The 20,376-nt window shown below is 40.2% G+C and overlaps 1 long non-coding RNA gene across 3 annotated transcripts in view; it reads left to right on the top strand.

The window, feature by feature from the left end:
- Positions 1–20,303, top strand: part of LOC106950904 (uncharacterized) — a 30,967-nt gene extending 10,664 nt beyond the window's left edge. The window contains exons 1-3 of one of the 3 annotated variants that reach the window (XR_001425698.1): positions 2,291–3,428; positions 8,142–8,234; positions 18,004–20,303. This is a non-coding gene — a long non-coding RNA (uncharacterized LOC106950904). Of the gene's footprint in view, positions 1–2,290; positions 3,429–6,486; positions 8,235–18,003 lie in introns of those variants that run through there. The other 2 variants (XR_001425697.1, XR_001425696.1) reach the window with 2 other exon arrangements.
- Positions 20,304–20,376: the final 73 nt, after the last annotated feature.

The following is a 20,376-nucleotide window of genomic DNA, read 5'->3' on the forward strand; positions in this document are numbered from 1 at the left end:
CCCCCCCCTTCCCGCCGCAGCTTTTTTTTTTTTTTTTGTCTTGGTAAATAAACCCCCCACCGACCCTTTTTTTTTTTTTTTTTGTCTGCCTGTCAACATGGAATCTGCTGCTACTTCAATAATCTCAGTGGTAATTTTGTACTAGACAAATATCTAATAATAGCCAGGCTGTTAAGATAGGTGGTTCTTCCTGGAGCTCAGACACAATGAAGTGTTTCGTTCTGTCACGCTGTCGAAAAAAAAAAAAAGCCTTGAATGCTGAGATAATAAAGTAGATCCCAAAAATATAACCGCAAATGAGTCCAATAAACAGCGTCGACGCCCCGTCCCACTCCGGCGTGCCTGATATACATTCTCCCTGTATCCGTGCTGTGCTGCGGAGTAACCTTGGAGGAAAGTGAGGAATAAAAAACTAAAATAAATGCAAAATTGTCCTCTTATCAGAAATCCTAGCAAAAGCATTTGTATCTCTTGACCTGTTTTTACATTTTGTGACGCAAACTTTGGTATATTTTACTGGGTTTTATATCACAGAGAGACCAAAACTGTGTGACATAAATTTGCATTAGAAGGAAAACAATCACCAGAGTTCGAGACGTCACAAAAGGAAATCTCAAAACCGAGGGTACTGCACATGTACTCAGTCCCCCTTTTAATCTGACACTCCTAAATAGAATCCAGTGTAATAAAATGTCTAAACAGAATTTAGTGAGATTTAAAGTCAGTCGTAAATGCAGCTGTTCAGTTGAGGCCTCAGAGACACGTTAGAGAACATTAAAAAAAAAGTTTTTGTGAAAAAAAAATTGAAAACCGCATGTTTTCTTAGCGCTTCAAAGTTGAGGCTAATGTTGTGTTGCTCTAAATATAAATTACACCAATGTTTGTGGCTGTAACGTGATTTTTTAAAAAATCAGCTGAAGGGGTATTAATACTTTTTAATTGGTTTATAAGGTTAAAATAATTTCCTGCCAGTAGGTTTTTCAGATCACCTGTGCTAAAACGTCACGCTAACATAAATGCACAGTTTCACCCCGTATGCAAATGCGTATTAATTATATATTTTCTGAACACATCTCACAATAGTTCATTATTGTGTTGCGTTACGACAACACCAAACTAATTACGAAGCCCAGTCGGCATCGGGCCAGACGGCGACGCGGTGGAATAGATTATTATATTATTAATACTGAGGGGACGTTTCCCGTGTCATCTGAGAGGAGAGAATATAACCCGCATGGCTTTGTAGCCACGGCCCAGGCGAGGCTGTCTTTATGCATAATTCATATTTCATATCGTCATGGCGATCATGTGTTTGCTCTCCCTGCAGGGGGGGCTGCTTGGTTTTTAGTGGGGAACGCGAGAGACGCAGGCGTCGCTCGAGTTGGTTTACAGAGTCGCAACGTGGGAAACTAATTTTCTACTGAAGAGACGATTCCCACGAGGTAACGTGATGTGTTTGGGAATGAGGAAGCGGCTCAGGTTGGGATTAGGTCATAGTGGTGTGGAAATGTTGAGGAAAACCCAGCAGCGTTCCAAGCTATTTCTGGAGAAAGGCTCTGCTACAGAGGTACAACTGAGTGGGCGTGTAGAGAAACACATTTGGCCACGAGTGAGAAAAACAGAAAATATCTAAACACCGACCTGCCTTTTGATTCAATTTGCCTTTGTGTTAAAAAGGGCCTACTGTCACATCTCTGTATTATTATTTGCACATAGACAGCAGCTGGATTGGGATGAAGATGTTTCTGAATAGTTTGCAGGTAAACACATGCAGGGTTAGAGCCACAGAGAACTGGACCAACCTTCTCGCATTTCCAGTAGTTTGAAACTTTTCAGCCACTGTAGATGTGGACAAATTACGTCACTATAAGACAATTTTCTTACTTATAAAAATGAATGCGTGTCTGTTTTGCTTGATACTCATGTTTTTATGTTTTACCCATTTTGAAGAGTTGCTTTGAGAATGGCTCTGTGTTACATCATATTTATCCCCAAGTGAAACAGAATTTCATGGATTACTAAGTCAAAGTTCCTATAGGTGATCTGATTAATCTAGAAACCTAACTTGCATAAATACCCAAAAAAACAAAAATCACTCCTGTTAATTCATCGTATGGGGTTACGATACTTTTCCATGGACGTATTTTTGGTTAAGATAATATTTGTGTTCCTCTGCTGTTGCAAAAAAGAAAAAGCTTTTTAACACGTTTTAGACTTTTTTTTTCATAGAGAGTGCTGATCATTTTGGTGTTTTTATCCAGATAAAATGCAGCTTTGGTCTGAGTATTTAGCTGATCCAGTTTAATTTTAAAAAAGTAAAAAAAAAGAAGAAAAAAAGAGTAAATAAATAAAAATGAAGTGTGCATTGTTTTTATCAAAATTTGACAAGAACATTTTTCTCGCTCTGTTGCCTTTTGTTTCCTGCGCTTCGTTCTTTCCATCCCAGATGAGCTGGAATCGATCCGGCCGCTGCTCTTGAGAAGTTTTCCCCTAACATCCAAACCCTCACTAGCGCACACACGCGCACGCTTAGTGGGATAAGTATATGTATCATGTAATCTAGATATTGCTCACGTTTTGTTGGCCACAACAGACTAGAATTAATTATCTCCGCCCACTTTGGACGGACACACACACACACACAATCAGACATCCACAAAATAAGCACATATAAACACACATTCCCTCTGTATGTATTTGTGCAGTGTTTATTCACTGAGAAGTGTGAAGTTACTCATGCTTAGTATTCCCAAGATGTCTCACAGAAAGATATTGCAAAGTGTTTGTGTGTATGCGTGTGAGTGTGTGTGCGCATGACCATGTGTGAAGGCTGGAATACAGAATGGTATTGATTAAACACAGCAGGGGGTGAGAGTGTGAGCGCTGCAGATAGCTCACTCACCTGCCACTCTGCAGACACACACACGCGCACACACAGCCATACACAAACATCAAACTAGCCGCTGGCTTCATTAGAAAGAGCCTGGCTGGCTTTCGATATGATGAATAAAATAAATCAAGGAATTTTAATTCTGCTTTGAGGGGTGCAATATCAGGTTTGCATTGAAAATATGTTCTGCTGTCTTTTGTTTTTGTTCTCTCTTCAGCGTTTCAGTGTTTGACAGGTACATTCTTCCAAAAAAGAAAAAAAAAGTACATTTAACCTCATCAATTCCCCCCCAAAATGTTACTTTTTACAGCTTAAATTGGCAGATTTGAGAATGCAAAGGACACTTCTGTTAAAGATATGACTAAAAGACTGAATAAAAGCCTCCAGTCTTGTAACTCAGAGATTAGCTTACCCAACATTTGTTTTGGGAGTCATCCCTGCAGAGTCCAGAGCTGAGTGGAGTTTTCCTGTTTGTGGTCGACATGAGAGACCGTGAGCTGAAAACGGCTGAACGATGAAGAGCACGTCTTCTCAACAGGTACATCTTTGATGTAGTAAAAACCAGATTTGTGTGTTGGTTCTTAAACATATTACAATCATTCTGCTACGGTTTCAATAGCCTGGTGTTCGCTCAATAAGAACAAACAGGAAGGCAGATAAATAAAAGTATGCAGACGTTTTCAGCTCTTCCATACATGAGTCGTAGAAACAGACAGTCACGTGACGAGCGTCTTCGTTTGTGAGCCCAACTTTCCCGCTTTTACGGCTGACACGAGTTGAGCCGTGTTGAAATTGGACCTAATGAACGTCCTTTGTACGTTTTCATGACTTAAGAACATGCAATAACCACGTCCTGTTTGAAATGAAAGCGAAAGGCTTTTGTGGAAGCAAAATCACAGATTGTTTTATCTTTACAAATTTATTTAAAAAAAAAAAAATTAAAAAGTGAGGCGTGCATTTAGGTTTGACCCCCTCCCCCCACTGCCTTTTGAGCTCAATAACTTGGTAAAGAGTACAACAATCGGCGAATACATCTGCTCTGCGAAGGAACACCAATTATACGCCAGGAATGAAGCTGTGGAGAAGTTTTTCATGCAGGGTTAATTCATAAAATTTCTCACAGAGAAAACACAATTTAAAAAATACCCACAAAAATGTTGAAGTTTGTGTTCGTAATGCGATGGGCGTATGAATTCTTCTGCTAAGTGCTATACGGTAAGCTCACCAAACATCCTGCTTGCGATGGCATCGTCTGTGTTCGTCGCAAACTAGAAGCTGCTGTTCTGCATAGAGCGAAAGCAAAAAAACAAAAAAAACAAAAACAAAGCTGTCCCCATATGGTTAATAACACACAGGAAAAAAACCCACAATATTTCAATTATCTATGTGAATTGGTAAATGCCTTGCAGGTGCAGACATTATGAACGTTGGGCTGTAAACTGTGTGGCCATCCTGCTCTCATCTATAACGTGATATGAAGCTTTTGTTGTTGACAGAGGGACACATGAAGGGCACTGAGCCGGAGAGGGGAAGGGAAGGGTCCTCTAAGATAAACCATGTCACGATGTGATCCACCAACAGGAAGACAATCATGGCCGTCCCTTGCCTTTTTGGCTTTCGTTAGCCCAACGTTAATAATTAGATGCTTCTCACTAACTAAATATAATCTGACAGTTTACACACAGAGCTGAGAAAGTCTATTAACTGATGATTCAGTGTCTTTTCTTACTTTCATTGTGAAATATTCTCTATCAAGTAGATTTAATGTCATTTTCCTATTGTACTATCTTTGCTGTTGAAGGCTAAAGTTTAACTTCCTGCAAAGTATCTCGTACCTTACTTTCCGTCTGCAGCAAAAAGTCCCCCCTCCCCCCATAAATCTATTTATTCGTCATTCGTGTCTCTTGACACTAATTATGACATTACAGTCTGCAGGTAAATCAGGACCGATGCCTTGTTCAGAAGCGGCAGCCTTCAGTAGATCGCTGCACTCTGATTATTATTATCCCGACTTTCTCCAACCTTCAATAACGATGTTGCTCATTTTGACACTGATGCACTCCTGTTTACGGAGCCTCTCCTTGAGCGCCGCACGGCAAATTGCCGGAGCCTATTTGCAGGAGTTTTCGCTCTCCATAAATGTCGCAGCTCCAATTCAGGACATTGATAAGAAAAGGTGTGGTGGAGGGGGGAATAGAGAGGCTGTATGTTGCGAGATGCATTTGTATTCTTCACCATTATTATCCCTCACCGTCTCTCTGTCCGTCCAGATCCGTCCTTTCTTTTCTTTTCTTCCTTCCTACTCTCCTCTCCTTCTTTCTCTTGCTCCCTCTTTCCACACCGCTAGGTTTTAATCACTGCTGTAATTGGCAACTCCCTGCTGTGCCTGCGCACACACACGCATTCACACACATTTACACACACACACTCCTGTTCTTTCTAGCTGCTGCAAATCCCTCTGGCAATGTATGCGTGAGCGTGTGTGTGTGTGCGTGTGTGTGTATGGGGAGGGAGTGGAGGAGATATGGAGAGATAAGGATAATGAAAGAAGGAGAGTTTCAGAACTGCAGGCCAACTCAACAATCTGTCTGCAGCGAAGCTCTATGTGCAAGTGGAGCGGTGCGGCCAAACTGTAATTATGGACGAGAAAAAAAATAAAGAGGCACATTTTAGGACTTATTAATGAGCACCACATTGTGATGGAGTTACTGAGAAAGCTGATGTAGCTTGGTCCATTAAATAAACAGCCAACGTTGAGCTGGGGCACCTATTAAAAAGCATAGTTGTGTTAATGGGTCACAATGAAGCAGCAGTTTTGTGTTCAACCAGACCTTTTGGCCTGTTGGTTGAGCAGACTTGACGACGCAGGATCTGCCTGTCTGTTGTTTTTTTTTTTTTTTTTTGGTTTTTTTTTTTTTTGGTCAGAGGATACAGTGAAGCAAGCAGCTCTGAGTATCGAAACTGCAAAAAAAAAAAAAAAAAAAAAGCAAGTAAAAAAGTATTTAAAATGTTTTTCTCCATGTAAATATTTCTTTCGGGGTCATTGACGTAAAATCGGCACAGACTCTAGTAATCCATAAATAAAAACGAAACATGGCAAATTGGGCAACCAATCAATGTTCCATTACAAAACTGGAATGGAACATTGACCGAGTATTGAAAACACTTACAGAAATGTGTTAAATATTTTGCAGAAAAGGCTGTTGTGATGATGAGAACTTCAAATTCTCGCATATGGAAAAATTGCGATTGTAACCTTTTCTTCGGCACAAAGCTTAAAGAGTTTAAAGATACTTCCTATGAACTCGGATCTTCAGTTCTTTCTATTGTTTTTGAATTGGAAACAAATGAGTTATCCAGACTGGACCACTCTAGCTTTTTTTTTTTTTTAAACCATTTAGAAGTTTAATTAGATAGAATGAGCCACATTCTATCTAATTAAACTTCAGGTTCTCAGAGAGAAGGCCCCGGTACATTTCTCCATTCATCTTATAAAATGATGAATGGACAAGCATTCTTCCTCCAAATGTGTAAATTGAGGCTAATGCATATGAGTGTGTGCGGCTCACACACACTCAAGACCCATACCATGTCTTGATATGGGTTTACATATCAAGACATGTAAACCCAGATAAATTGGAACATTAATTAACCTATGTTTTTTTTTTTTTTTTTTTTTTTTTTTTTAATAATGAGGGTCCATCTGAAAATGTAGTGAGTTCATGAGGTAGGAGTTCATACGTTTCTTACTTCTTCCTAGTCCTTTTCGAACGTGTTAAGATTATTGTAGTACAAAAAATATGTCTTTTGCATTCCTTGTTCATGTGTGTGATTTTATACTTGTCATGTTCGAAATAAATAAAATAAACAATACTCAAAGATTTCAGCTGTACCATCATCGAACCAGACTGTAATCTTCTTCAGCATATTTTAAACGAGCTTCCACTTCAGCATCGTTTCTTCAATTAAATTTATGTTTTCATTTATGTTGGTCAGAGTGTTTAGGAAGTTTTAATTCGCGTCCCTGATTTCAAGTTTTCCTTCTGTGACCCGACACAGAAGCCGTTTAAACTTGACCACTTCTAAGATTAAGACAAAAAAAAGCAACAAAAAAAAAAAAACATGACATTCAACTAAGTTAGGAATTGGTTAGAAGAAAACAGCTGCGCTTGCCTTTCTTTACAGTCAGCAATAATAAAGCACCAAGTCTCAATAACAACCAGTCGATTTTTTACACACCTTTAATTGGTGCGCACATCATTATGAAGGACTTTATAATATATCTGGATATTGTGATAAAGGATGATCAAATCATACATTTTATAAAACATTGAAGTCGAGTTCAATTTATTATGCCAATTGGAAAAATGTTTTTTTTTTTGTTAATGTAAGGAAACCCAGTATTGAGTTTGCAGCAATCCCTCATACTGAGCAAGTATGTGGCGACAGTGGACAGCATAACCCGACTGAGTGCGAGCAGCCAAATAGGGGTTTGATGTATTCTCATACTGAGAATAAGGCAGCAAATGTCATGTAAAACTTGCACAGCTTCTCAATAAGTCACAGGTACAGAAATGTACTACTACTCTCTGTGTCAGCACCGTCAACACGGATGAACGTGTGGGAAAAAATGCCCAAACCACACTTAATTTCAAATCGTTTACTTTAGAGAACTGACCAGGAAGAACATGCCTGGTTGTAAAAGGCTTCTTCAACCAGCTCACCAAATCCCACACTGTGAGAACCAGATGACAATGGCCGTGCTAAACCCAAATGCTAAAGAATCCCAGCTTTATGGTTATCATGCCACATTGAATGCAGAAAAGAAAGTTTCATGCCTGTGTGTGTGTGTGTATCTTTTATGTGGGTCACCCCACCATGTCTAATGGCCCCTTGCTGCGTGCAGCGTCCTGCGTTGAGCTGCTCCCTGCTGTCACACACACACACACACACACACACACAAACAAATGTGCGGGCACAGTGGGGGAGATTTTTGGGGTCTCCCTTTGCCCTAATACCCTCCACAATACACCACTGCTGCATCTGTTGCGTCTGTCCTCAAAGTTTAAAGTTGCTCGGTGAAGAACTAGCATCCCTCTCCTCATTAGCTAGCTTCTTTCCTCTTTTCTGATGACATCTGCTCACCCTTTCCCTCTTTTCTGCCACTTTTTATTCTTTCAACTCAAAAGATGGGTTATTATTATTGCCATTTTTTTCTGCAGTTTTTTTTGTTGTTGTTGTTTCACCCTAGGATGACTGGGACTGGATTTTACAAGGAGCAGACTTCAGCCTTTTTAGGCCTCCGTGACGCATGCGGCTAGCGGCTAGCAGCTACCTCAACCAGGTGAGCCTCTGCTTTAAGGAGATTTAAAACCCCACGTTGGCATTTTTAAGGTTTCTCTCAATAGAAATTCAAGGTTAGTATTGACATAGCTAGCGAAAACAACATTGCTTGATTCCCCCCTCTGAGTTATTAATGCCATGCTAAAGTCAGCCTTGGCATCTTCTGTCTCAAAATGTGAATTTCAAAGTATTTTTGCAATTAGTAGGTTGGAAGAGTGTGTTGTCTTTTTTGTCATACTTTTCCTTTTGCCGCTTGTCTATCCTGGCATAAACCAGAAAAATAATAAAAAAAAAAAAAGCCCCTTATTAAAATTCTAGCACTGCAGTTTTATTTACCTCCTTCACTGTGGAAAAATCTTGGAGGCGAGGAAAGACGAAGAGAGGAGAGGACAGGAGCGGAGGGGGATGGGTGAGGTACAGTTCGAGAAAGGAAGAAGCAAAGACGAGCAAAGAGTGAGATGCTGATAATTCAGTTTACCACAGCCAGACCCAGCCCATCCCCATTGCGTGTCTATGTGCTGGAGCACCAGGAAACAAGGCAAGGCATAATTGCAGATACAATAGGCTAACTGAGAAGCAGCTAACTTTCAAAATACTATCAGCGGCATGAAGGCTCACTTTGACCCTCAGAGCGTAAAACGAACCGATACATACCCAAGCTAATTCTCAGCTGCAGAGAAGCCAGTTACGTCACTACCTTTTCACACTGCGGTACTGTCTCTTTGTCTGCTTGTCGGATAGCCAGCTGTAAGACGGAGGGTGCAAGATGTCTTAGACAAAAATACAGCTTTGTGGATTTTTTATTTTTGGTTCATTTCGATGCACCTTTGTTCAAATATTGATTGGTGTCACGATGATTAGTTGTTTGGTGTTTCAGTTTTTTCTCTTTTTTTATCTGAAGTGTGTTTCACCGAATATTTACACAGATAAATTTAATTGTTTGTCTTTGTGTGTGTGTGTGTGTGTGTGTACAGAACATCCTGTGGATTATAAGATCCACTGAATTTTACAATAGGCATGAAGAGGGAAATTAAAGCCATCTTTGTGTTTCCACGTGAACTGGGCAGCCATAAACGCAGTGTAACAGTGTCAAATTTGAATCGTGATATATGGCGACCTTTTGTTCAGCTGTGCTCGACGTCTCATAAACACACAGACAACACAAAGAGAAGAAGAGTAATAATTTGTTTCAGTTCTTCTCCTGTCATATCCCGTTTTTGTTGCAGCTTCTCTCAGTAAAAAAAGAGAGTATTTGACTAAAGTAGAGGATCTTTTTCAGCAAACTGTTTGCCTGTGTGCATCAGCAGCATTCTGTTATTTTCAGTGCCACGCCTTCGACCGTTTGGGACAGACTAACCTTATTCTCACTCCACCACCCCCATTTTCAGCCCAGCTGATCGAGATTCACAAAAGACAGACCCCAAAAAACGCTCAAGCGAATCCACAACACCGACGACATGAGAAATTAAAGTCTTCGCCGAAGTCTACGGCGAATACAAAAAAACGATTCAGATGGAAGCAAGGAGAACTGTGAAATAATGATTGTCATTTGTTGCAAGTGATAAACAAAGAAACGTTTTGGGGTTTGATTCCACTGTGGCTTCTGCTCTTCACTCACACAGTCGTACCATGGACTGGGCTGATAGGATTATTGAGTGGTCCTGTAGTCACATTCTTTGTGTTTCTTTCCTCTCTTTCAGTCCGCCAAGCCTAAAATATTCACAAAGTTAATTCCTGTCCGACAGAGCACTAAAAGAAATATCTATCTATCTATCTATCTATCTATCTATCTATCTATCTATCTATCTATCTATCTATCTATCTGTGCCTATATTATTTTTCAGGTTTTGGATGTGAGGGTGTTGTCTGCTGGTGTATAAATTAAAAATAATGCAGCAGAGCTGGAGACAGACAGGCTTTACAGAATACTGATGCCATATTACGTGTTTGCGTGTGGAGAATATTAGTCCTATAGCGATAGGTTACTGGTCAAACCTCGGGTTGTGACAGCAGAGCTGTTTTTCGAAAACCTCCAGCTTTATCTTGCACATAAAAACGCCAGAGGGACACTGTTATTTTTCAGTAATGTATAGATGTATATTTAAAAAAAAAATCAAACACTATTGCTGTGCGAAAGAAAGCAGTCGTCGTCGTAGCAATTGTCCCGACGTTTTCGTATTTGATTTTCTGGCGGCGACTGCAGCCTTATTTATGTGCTTTTTATTCGTTGTCTGGGTATCGGAAAGAGTGTTAGTTTTTCTCTCTGTCTGAAGGACAATGTTCCCATTCGGAGGAGAGTGGGAGTGCAGTGTTTGACACATGTTAGTGCTGGCTGATTAGTCGACACATAAAGAACATGCAGTCCCTCCATCACTATTCAGCCATTTTGTCTGCGCCGTTTGTGCTTACTGGTCGAGTGGATGTTTCTGTGCGCGAGAAAGGCTTTTGTTAAGGTAATGCCTGGGAGAGAGAATGACCGAGGGAGAAGACACCGTGAAAAATCGCGCAGACCGCGGCCAAGTCCCACCGACCCTCAGATGAGATTTTGTTGTCTTTAGTCTGACCACATCATTAAAACTGAATTTTTGTGAGGTAACAGAGTAATACCTAAAAAATAATAATAATAATAATAAAAAGGTTATATTTTATATGGTGAAGTTCTGTGTAGGGAAGAGTGTCAGATCAGTAGTTTTGTGTCTTTTGTCTCTTAAGTGGATTAACACTGTGGTCACTGAGACACACAGTGAAACTGGCAGCCATAGCCATTGTTTACAAGCTGGTGTCGCCTCTGCTGCTTCAAATCTTTGTTCGATGCTGATTTGTTTCCCCAGACTTTCTTACAATTGCTGGGTGGAGTTTGAGCTGATTCGATGTGTAATCTTTTGAGGTGGGGTGGGGGGACGTGCAAATGTTTGCATTGCATCGTTATATTTAATTCATTTTTGGGCCCTTTCTAAAATTAGAGCCCAGACCGAGAAGGTGATGTGGTCAAATCTGCAATATATGTATATTCAGCACACTCACACAAAGATATATATGTGTGTGTATATATATATATATATATCTCAAATATGTTTATTATTATTTTACTGGACTCTAAATCTTTGATAAAGATGTAAATCTTGTTTTTCACATTGTGTAACCTTGTGTAGTTTTGAAGGCAAATTCAATCAACCTTCCAACATCATACTAGTTTTCTAAAACATCAAGAGGAAATAATTAGATATGCAATAAAAAGGCAAGACATTTGATGCTTTTTATATTTTCATCTTATTTTTTTCTCACTAACACCACAGCATATTGACTGTACAGTAAAGTCTGAAACACTCTTAATGAATATGTGCTTAAATACAATTGAGTTTACTTAAATTGATGCAATTAGTATTGCAAATACTATTTATGTTACTGCGTCTGTTAAGCATTCAATGTATATAATGTATGTAATTCATGCTATATCATTCATTCATAACATAAATTTTATTTCCTTTTTTTTTTTTTTTTTAATTCCTGAAAAGAGCAAAGGTACTTTGTAATTTTAGCTGTTCGAACAGTAGAGCTCCCCCTCTGGCTTTCAGATAGCTTAGCATCCAATTTGGCTCTAAGCAGTCTGGAACAAAAAAATGTGTGTGGTTATAACTGAATTTTGTACTTTTTAAAAAAGAGAAAAAAAATAACAAAATAAATAGGCCTATTTCAGCTGCGTCGCACATATTTACGATTGACTTACACCCTTAGAACAAGATGAATGAAATACTGTGACACATTCACATATTTACGTAATTAATTTTAAAAACATAATCAAAACATATTTTAGCTTCACGGTGAACAGATTTTATTTAGATTTGAAAAACCATAAAGAGTATATTACTCTGCAGAACGCAGAGCTGCTGGTGTCTCTGTTTTAAAAATTTCTTTAAAGAATCAGTTTTCATTGAGTGGGTTACATTCGCAGTGACAGTGATGAAAAAAGTATATTTGCACCACGAGACGAAAATTCAACTTAAGCTCCTTTCATATTTATCAATCGCAGCCCACATTTCACATCTCTGCAGATAATAAATACCTGCATATTTCAGATTTGTTATCTTTGCCTCTGTACGCCTTATCTCTGCAGGTAATTTGTATATCTTTACGTAGACTCTTAACCTCGCCTACAAACGACTAAAACGATAAGATTTCAATACGTTTTTGAAGTGCTGTCTAATAGATGCTGCTGTGATTACACCTTCAAGGCCTTTAAGTGACATCCAAGTAATGTAGTTCTATGTCCTGCATATTTTCTTTTTTCATTTTCCGACGAGGCTTTTTAATGGATTTATTCGTCAAAGGTTGCTACGTGTGGTCGTGTTTTCAGTAGTTTAACGTGATGCTTTAGTAGATTTTATTTTTTATTTTTTTGCATTTCTTTAGAACGTAGTCTTCTATTTTGTTGGCTGAAAAATAATTAAAGTGGACGGGCCTAAACGTACACGAGTAACTTCGCATCAGCGATCAAAATTTAGACAAGGGAAAACATTTAATCAACATTCATGGGTATACATATATATTTTATGAGCGATGAAATAAATCAAAGCCTAAATAAATATTATTCCTACTTCATAACACGAGTGCATTACAGATCAAATAAGAAAGCTAGATATTTATAATGCTGCACTACTTAAATATCCAAATTTTCACAGTAATCAGAAATAACATTTCTTTTGTGTCGCATGACATGTTAAATTGGTTTGTGAGCCATGAAGGAGCTGGAATTTCAACGAAATGACTCAATGTTAAGTCAGATGACATTGAAAAGCAGTTTGTTATTCTTCTGGTTGACTCAGTCATCGTCTCCTTTACCATTCAGCCCCGTTCGCTTTGACTGCGGCCTGTGCTGAGGACCGCCATTCATGACCAGCAGTGTGCGCAAACAGAAAAGTGTTATTGTCAAGGTGGGTGTGTGTTTGCATTGACCCTTTTAAAAGGGAGGCTGCGCCTCCACAATACACTCTGATGTTGATTTTTCACTCTTTCTTCTTCTATCTGTATTTCACACACACTCCCTGTCGTAAGCACACACACACACTCACTCACAAAAGCCAGGCGGACCTATGCAGGATCAGCCATGCTAGAAGTTGTCAGTTTGACATTGTTGTCTATAAGCTGCTTTGGAGCAAAAGAAGAAGAAGTTCTAAGGACATTTCCAAATGGTTTGTAGTAGTTGAGTTCTTTTTCTTCCCCCCACTGCAGCCACAGCTCCACGTCAGTGAATCTCTGAAAGGTGGGGGGAGGGCGGCGGCTCCTTCCAGTCATTCGCCGCTCAAATGTGAATAGGACCAGCAATTGATTTGCTAATGACAAAGTCCTCTGCCTTAATAAAAATGGATGTAACGAGCCTGTCCGTGTTGGCGTTTGGCGTGTTTTAGGAGGCTTCCTGAATCGATTAGCGGAAGGTGAAGCGGAGGCTGCCGTGCAGGATGTTGTTTCATGCAGTGGAAAGATGACTTTAAGATAAATGTGACACAGCTGTTGTAACTGCTGCTGCGCCGCCTTGAATCTGTCTGGAATAACCAAATAGTAATTATTGAATTATTGTGCCACAAAGTGAGTGGAAATAATGCGCTCAGTCATGATTTATTAAATTCATTTGAGCAGAGTCGGTCTTGTCAATGGTGCAGCCTCGTCATGCGGGGACGCTTTTGACTTGCAAGCGTTTACAATATGGATTTATTTTCACATAGGATTTATATTGCACTGTACGTTCATGAGCTGAAATAATGTTAGGCTTAGACTCGGATAAAGATTTTATGCGTCTTAAACAAAATTGAAAACAAAAAATGTTACAGGTGATGTAATTGATTTTATTTAAAACTGAATATTACAACTACAGTAAGAAATAATGTATTATTACAATCACAGTTAAGTTATATATGTCATTTTTACTTATTGCTATTTCGATATACTAAAACAAAAGTACAGAATTAACTATTACTAAATGTATTCTCATGTTTTGTCATTTATAGAGTAGCACAACAAATTGACGTATAGTTGGAAAAGAGATGCTGTTTAACGGAGACGTTCGTATTGAGCCAGTTGTAATTTGGATACGTTATACTTCTTTAATCTGTGCTCAGTGAGTGTCTGTTTGTGCAATCATAAAGATTTACAAAGACATAAACAAACAAACAAAAAATCCAGCTGACTGGCAGTGTGCAGCAACCACGGGAGGGACGTGCATTACTTGATGATCCATTCAGGAAACTCTTTGTTTCCCTGTCATGACATTCAAAGGACTTTAAAGTATAGCAGCAGTACAGTAGAAAACATTAATAGGTTAAAAATCTCAGTTTTTTAAAACCTTCAAATGTGCTGAAACCTTTAACTGGCCCATAAATCATCAAAGGCCTTGTAGAAAACCCAATGAAAACCCCAGCTAATTTTTTTATTTTTTTTTTGCTTGTTTCCCATATTTGGTCATCTCTTCCTCTCATTTTCTCATCAGTAACGCTGTTAGTTTTCTGTTGGCTTGACTTGAAATCTCGATAAAGCATCCGAAGTGCCACCTCCCTTTTCAGCTAACATTTACACTCTCTCTGGGCATGTTGAAATTACGTCTTAGCTGGCGTTGACGCGAGAACAATAACGACAGTGATTGTGCCCTGCTGCGGATATGGCACAAACGGCACATAAATCCAGATGTGACGGGTTTTATTAGACAGCTGCTGACGATAATCCAGCCGATAAATGACTTTGAGGAGCTCTAAGCCCCTCAGCTGCAGCGGTTCGCCCTCTGTGGCGAGTTTTAATTTCCCCGTCACGAGACGTAATAAAAATATCAGGAAGCTGTGTGACACTTTGCACATTCGAGTGCTGATTGAGGCTCAAAGCAAGGAAAGTTATTCCTGTCTAGTTTTTAATAAAACGAAGCCGAAGCAGCAGAACGGTCGTGGAGGGGGGAGAAAACAAAGTTGGAAACGTATGACGGCGAACGCCATCTGCGGGCCCTCTGCGCGTTTGGGCTCGCCGCGCCCGTCGTGCTGCTTTGTAAACTAGCGATAGATCCGGAGCAAGAAATCTCAGCGTGGTCCTTGCAGGAACATCTCAGCGCCTGCACGTCACACAGCTGTCACTGGGTTTGAGCTGTCTCTCAGACCTCGGATTTCTCCTCGCGCTCGGTCCGCTTTGAGCGTCTCCTCCTTTGCGCAGGATAGACGCGGGATGGAGGACCTTTCACCATGGCAACCGCTAATGCAGTATAGATGCAGGGACTGCCGGCTGTAATAACACGGGGATGTGGGGAGAGGCAGGTGAAATGTCACGCGGGCTGCTTAAATGAGGCGCCTTTGATGTTGCAGTGCGGCGAACTCTAAATCCCGTTCGGCTCGGCGGTGGAAATCAGGTTATTGTTTCCTGTATTGGTTCGGCGCCGCCGCCGCCGTCTCCCCGTTCAGCAGAGTGGAAGCCAACAAAAGAGCCTGTTCCTCAACATGGCGTCCCTCACCGCCCGACAGCCATCACTTTATTTTTGTGTCAGCCTCTCCTCGGCATTGTTTCCTGTATTGGCTTAGACTGCCCAGCTCTTCTAATCCCCCTCTAGTCTGAGTTGGATATCGGCTTCGTGCCGTGTCCTCTCACCTCTTCAAGGATGGGATTTTTCCTGTCCTGTCCTTCACACACTGGAGTGCATTTCAGAGAGCTTAAAAATAATGTATACTCCAAGCAAGTTGTAATGGAGTTGTCAATACAGCTTTCCATCTTGTTACCCATTATTTCAATTTTTTTTTTTTATTATGGGTGGACTAATTGATCAATAAGAGATCAGAACAGGCAATTGTTTACCGATTAGCTCTGATCAGTGATCGACAGGTCAAGAACCTTAATAATCCTTTATTTTCTCTTTAATTAAAGGCACCAAAACCAAGAACTCATCAAATAACTGCGTGAACTTTTTTTTTTTTTTTTTTTTAACAAATGCTTTGGATCGTAAATAGGGGTGATCAATTCAGCTGCTGTTGGATCTCAAACTACCATCTCTTTTTAAATCTTTTTTTTTCTTCCGTTTCATGTGTTTAGATTTCTTAGAAAAACTAATTGTGATCAGTCGAAAATGAACCTCAAAGCAAATCGGAAATTGCTATCAGTCTGGGAAAAGCCTGATTACTGCATCTCCTATTGTTATTTTTAAATGCATTTTATAAATGTGTTCATAAACACTTGTTCATTCGTATCACATTGCTAGAACACAAGTAAGTGCATTATTTGATCGTTTCTGGCTGACACTAGGCCAGAAGTCAAGGACCTCGTGACCACATGGTCCAAAACAAACATTTCTTCAATACGGCCTTGTCAGTAGCACTTCCCTGACCCTGCTGCTCCTGCTATGTGTGTGAGTGTGTGTGTGTGTGTCCGTCCCTGTGTGTAAGGGCGTATTTGTTTTGTCTGCCCCTATCTATAGCTTTGAGCTGCCCCTTTCTTTTACAGGGAGAGAAAGAAACCACACCCCTCGGGCCTTAGCCTCTGTGTGTGTGCGGTGGTTTGCTCTCTTGGGATTTGGGGATTGATGTTGGGAGTTTTTCCTCCACAGCAGAAGCTGCGGGACAACGGGATACATGTGTTTTAGAGTGAAATGTACCCTGAAAGTTTTCCAAAAGTTATGATATGCAGCACATGAATAAAGATGGAACATATACCGAGGGCAACGGTGCATCTGCGCGCATCCAGCCGCACACGGTGGTGCGTTTGTTTGACTTTCACACGCTCAACTCGTGAATACAAATGACATTGTTGAAGAGTAAACTTGACACAACACATATTTGCAAGTTTCCTAGTTTTGACCAATGAAATATGAATGTGATCAGGTGTTTTGTTTAGTAAAAATGCATTGGTTTTATAGTGTTTTACACAAATACGTGACATGATCTAACTGATTTTAAAAGCGATATTTTTTCCAACTGCAGCAACAATATTGTATCACATTGATATTGCTGCAGTTATAGTAATATCTGCAGCACCTATGTATTCGTACTTTAAATTAAATACTTTGAAAAAACATCAATTTAGATGCTAGCTGTTGGTTGTTTTTTTTAAATAAATGCTTTTTGTTTTGAATACTGCATTTTTTGCCGTTGTGCTTTTTCTACAATATAACAAGCCGACATTAGCCGGTTAATTAGTCAGACTACAGAGACGCCACTCTGACCTTCCTGACTGCAGTCTGAAAACGGTGGTACCTTAATGAAAATATCCCTGGTCTCATTAAAAGGGCTGAAAACTGTAGCAACGGTATGATTCGTAACTTATCCGGTTTAAAACTCTTAACTTCTTAAAACATTTGGCGTGCCTGTGGCGTAGGGACAAAAACACGTCCGCTTCAGTCCGTTTGACTTTTAATTGCGTGATAATGAGCGCCACATTAGCGCGGCCTGTCTAAAAATCACAAATAATATCCACATTGCAGTTTCATTTGGCGACGTGTACGCTTTATAACTTGTTGGACAAATGTAGGAAATGTTTCCTCAAACTTTTACAACACAAGCGTCCTGTTTTTAAAGTTGACATTAATGCAGTTTCAGTTCCAGAAATATTTCCAGGAGATTATGAGAAGGAACTGAAACCTGCGCAGACACGGTTGGAGGTGGCAATGAAAACATCTGAACTTGATGCTTAACATTTTCCAAAAATAACAGGCGGAGAGTAGTTATTTTCCAGTAAGATTATTGCTGTCCTGACCAAATTCGCTTGCATGTTTGTTTTAGTAAACAGTGTGGCCGTTACCAATCTCTGCATTTCAGGTGCACAGACTCCTCATTGCGCCTGGGCGGAACATGAAACGGTCCCTCCAGCTGGAAGAGCGAGAGCTGTGTGGGCTTCCTGAAGTGGTGCAGCGCCGGGTCATCGGAGAGCCGCAGTGCATGCTTGGGAACAGAAGCAGCTATCTGTGTTATTTCAGCAGCAGCAGCAGCAGCATGTTGGATGAAGGGCCCTTCCACGGGCATTATGGATTAATCTTTGGCAGGATCTCAACTGGATCGGCCCAAAAATGGGATGTTTAACCTCACGTGTAGCAGAACCGCTGTGATAAAGCGGGATAGAGAGAGGATTGAGCGTGACCCACATTGGGACTGTTCTAAATGTATTACCTGTGTTGACTGTTTATGAAGGTATGTGCTATGCAAACCCACAATGTTATTCCAAGAGAGTCATCACTATATATAAATATATATATATATATAAAAGCAAGAACAGATGTTTGCTAATTCTGAAAGATTTGTTTTAGATGCAACAATCAGAGATCAGAATCAGCATTTTTTTTTAACTCTGACCAAGTCAATACACTGACAATGTTACGTTTCCCCTTCATTCATTAAAGCTACATTCCTCCTATGTATACTTCCTAAACTCAACGACCACAACGCAAGTACTTTTATGATATATAATTTTTTTATTTAAGAAAAATCAGATCGAGGTTAGTTTAATGCGCTTTCATGCATAAACTGGGTTTAACATAGTCATTGCTTCATTTCTGTTGGATTCCAGACATCTATCTCTATCAAAGCATCTGCAGTACATCCTCCCCCCCCCCTTTTATATGTTATAGTCCTAAGTGAAAAAAAAAAAAAAATCACTCAATCGAATCTCAGAATCATCCTGTGATCATTCCTAAAAGACAATCGGAAATATTTCTCACTTTCAGTCGTTAATAGGCAACATTTTTGAACTATGTGGTTGCGTTTAATCCACCACCTTTCACATGTGAACACAGGTTCGCAGCTAAAGGCTCCCACTGCGGATCTCCCTCGTTGTAAATTGTTTGTTACACAGGCCTGAGTGGAGAGTCACTTTCCTGTCGAGCTTCACATCAGGGAGTCAGTTTTGACAGGTCTGAATAAAAAAAATAAAATAAAAAAAAGTCAGGAATCGCACGTACAAGCCTCGGTTTACAGGGGAAAGGCATGTTATGAACCCAGTACGTTCTCCTGTATCGCGAGAAACAAGTTAGGCACAAAAGGCGACTCTGTTTGCTCGTACGGAGCAGTTTGCAGCCTTTTCATAGACATCCCAGATTAGAGATCAGAGGGATTTTCCACAGAAGATAAATCTGATTTTAAGTCTGTGCTCTTAATCCAGACTCCATGGTCACGAGACGATGACCCGTGACAGTCTGGTTGTGATTAAACCTTCTGGTAACTAAAGCTTAACTTGGATATCGCAAAGTCACTCTCTCTTTCTCTTTCTCTCTCTCTCTCGGAACGCAATCACACTTTTTTTTTTTGGTGAATATTTCATGTTACTTGTTTAGATTACATGCAACTAATAAAACAACATCCTGCATGAATCATTAAAAAGAAAAAGAAAAAAAGCATAAAAACCTAAACCTGCTTCTCTTGGAACATATGCTTCAGCGGGCGAAGTTCTTTATTTAAGATTCAAGCATTAGACCCGAGACAGTGATCACAAAACTCTGTTTAGATTGTGCAAGCAGCGTTTCAGCACTACAAAGGCAGCTACGTCTTTTCATGAAGGAGTTTACAAGTACTTCCTGCTTTACAGTGGTGCACTCCAGAGAAGGTGAAGGCTTTAATGTGCAATTGCCATCTAACAAAAACACGATTATGTCAGAAGCTGCGTGTACCATTCTCTGTTCAAAGGGGCTTTTGTGATCATATATTTTAATGTACTTTATCAAAGATTCCCTTTTTTTTTTTTCCCTGCGTCTGAACCCTGCAACAAATGCTGCACCGTTTGATATTCGGCGTACGTAGTGGAAAGATCGGATTTTTAGGTGCTTTCAGAAGGACAAACGGATCATCACACCTCTGATCACGAGCCCATCGCCTGACAAGTGAACACAAAACCTCTCGGCTGATTTATGTTTTGGACTGTAATTAAAACGTACGAATGTGAAATCACCCTGTCCTCCTGACGTGACTCACAGCATTAGGATTTGTCGCTCTTCTGGTTGTGTAATTGCGGTCCCCGTGAAGTCATGTGACCGGCGTGAACCCGTTTTCAACTTGAAAACCTCTTGGCTCGGCGTCTGCCAGAGTGTCAGCAGTAATTCTCGGCGTGGTTTGAAAAGGGATTCAGGGGGGGGGGGGGGGGAAGAAAAAAAAACTTTTGGAGCCCCCAGACCCAGGGGGGGGGCACGCCGCTGGTGGGCCCGG

The sequence above is a fragment of the Poecilia latipinna genome, unplaced genomic scaffold (genome assembly GCF_001443285.1).
Source record: "Poecilia latipinna isolate Pla-1442-1.1 unplaced genomic scaffold, P_latipinna-1.0 Scaffold428, whole genome shotgun sequence".
In the NCBI taxonomy this organism is placed as follows: Eukaryota; Metazoa; Chordata; class Actinopteri; order Cyprinodontiformes; family Poeciliidae; genus Poecilia; species Poecilia latipinna.